Genomic DNA, 2500 nt, shown 5'->3' with positions numbered 1-2500 from the left:
CGTTTGATTGTGCTGCGGAGATCATGATAACAGTGGAAAGAACATCATACTCAGCAGAGCTGGAGGTCAGTTGAGCTGTAAATGGGAGAATGTTGGTTTTTAGCTCTGAGGGAATGCTGTCGTGCGTCAGGGGAGGCTGGTAGAGGTAGAAATCAGAGGACAGGCTCATTGGAATGCATGGAACGGAATGAGGAATGGAACAGAATGAGGAATGGTTTAAAACACTGTGTTTTATGCCATTCTTCATTCCGTTCCATGCATTACAATGAGGCCGTCCTCCGATGTCTGCCTCCGCCAGCCTCCGCTGCTGTGTGTCGTCATAGCGAGGGACTGGAGGGGGTCCTCCGGGGTCTGGTTACAGACTGTTCTGGAAGAGAGAGGGAGATGCAGCAGGTGCTGGGGAAACCCAACCCCTCACCCCTCACCCCTCAGCCCCCCCCCCCCCCCCCCCCCCAACCCCCCACCATCACCCCTCACCCCCCTGACTTCCCATGTCTCCCTGCTGTTTTTATGGGTGCCAAGGAAACCCAACCCTGCCTATCTTCCTCACCCCTCACTCCCACCCCCATCACTCTCCTCCAGTCTTTCTGTTTATGTGTCATGACTGACACCCTGTAGGGGGGCAGAGGGTGGGGAGGAGTGGTTGTGGTCAGAGGCATCCTAACAATTTATTATTAGGGGCCACCAGCCTGACCTTTGAACCTGTAACAAGGAGATCAGTCATCGAAGATACAGTCACCTGATCCTGTGCCAATAGGGAGGGAGGGAGGGAGGGGCAGGGAGAGAGAGGAAGGGAGAAAGAGAGAGAGAGAGAGGGAGGGAGACAGAGGGGGAGAGAGGGAGGGAGAGAGAGAGAGAGCAGGGGGCACCAGAACAGACCAGGGCAGCTAATCAAACAACAATATTTAAACAACAGGTGTCTAGATTCCCAATGCCTATGTGTGTGTGTTGCCTGCATAGTGGCTAAGCCTGTTACCGTGGTGTTTGTGTTAGTCAAGACCTGTATTTGCAGTTGCCCTGTGTGCTGACTGGCTCTGACTGGCTCTGGCAAGCTGGCAGGAGAGAAGGGCTTCTTGTGATTCGAGGACCAAGGTTACATGTACTTCTTTCTTTCTTTCTTTCTTTCTCTCTCTCTCTCTCTCTCTCTCTCTCTCTCTCTCTCTCTCTCTCTCTCTCTCTTCTCTCCCCCCCCCCCCCCCCCCCCCGCACACACACACGCACGCACACACACACACAAACAGAGGAATGTTCCTCCTGGCATTGATTGTAGATAGCAGTCCTGTTCCTCAGATAGGACTGCTGAGAGAGTGTGTTCTCTCCTCCTTCAGCACGGCCACTTAGGAATGTCCCCAAAGATGCTCTGTAGTTATGACTGCCTGGAATGGAGGATCCATCAACACGCACTCATCCTCCCAGGCTAACAGAGGGCTGCTGCAGGCTCCAACTAGCTCTGGAAAACGTAGGTGTGTGTGTGTGTGTGCTGTAATTAGAAATACACACACACACACACACACACTTGGACCCTTGTGTATGCATGCATGCAAACACACACACACGCACATGCGCACGCACACCTACAAACACACATACACGCACGCACGCACGCATGCACGCACGTACGCACACAATAACACACACACACACACACACACACACACATCTGAGTGTTAATCATCGACACAGCAGTATCAGGTGACTCAGAAATGCAGAGGTAACATTGTCTCTGGGTTAAGAGAGAGAGAAAGAGAAAGAGAGAGAGTCTTGCATTCCTGAGCTCAAAGCAACTCCTGTCTTTTATCACGGAGGGCTAATAGTGTGCAATGTGACACCCCTCTCCCTCTCCCTCTCTCCACCTCTCTCCCTCTCTCTCCCTCTCTCCACCTCTCTCCCTCTCTCCACCTCTCTCCACCTCTCTACCTCTCTCCACCTCTCTACCTCTCTCCCTCTCTCTCCCTCTCTCCCTCTCTCCACCTCTCTCCCTCTCTACCTCTCTCTCCTTCTCTCCACATCTCTACCTCTCTCCCTCTCTCTCCCTCTCTCTACCACTCTACCTCTCTCCCTCTCTCTACCTCTCTACCACTCTACCTCTCTCCCTCTCTCCACCTCTCTCTTTCCCTCTCTCTTACTCTGTCATCAAGCTGGACTACTTTTCAGTTAAAGTCCAAGAAACAAGGCAGGGAGAGAGAGAAGGGGGGTAGGGAGGGTAGAGAGAGAGAGAGAGAGAGAGAGAGAAAGAAAGAGAAAGAGAAGGAGAGGTAGGTAGACGTGTAGTCTGTAGAGGGAGAGGTAGAAAGGTGGAGAGGTTTTCTATCAGCTTGGGCAAAGCTGGCAGGGGAGGAGAGTCATTTCAGTACTACAGCCTCAGGACAGATAACACTGCTGAAGAAAGACAGGATTAGGAGAGGAAGAGAAGGAGGGGTGAAGAGAAGAGAGAAGAGAGAAGAGAGGGGATGTACTAAATAGTCTGTTCTCTGCACAACTGAACTTGGACTTGCTGCTA

This window comes from Argentina silus, assembly GCF_951799395.1.
Source record: "Argentina silus genome assembly, chromosome: 19".
NCBI classification, from domain to species: Eukaryota; Metazoa; Chordata; class Actinopteri; order Argentiniformes; family Argentinidae; genus Argentina; species Argentina silus.
Note: the sequence above shows the minus strand (reverse complement) of the source record.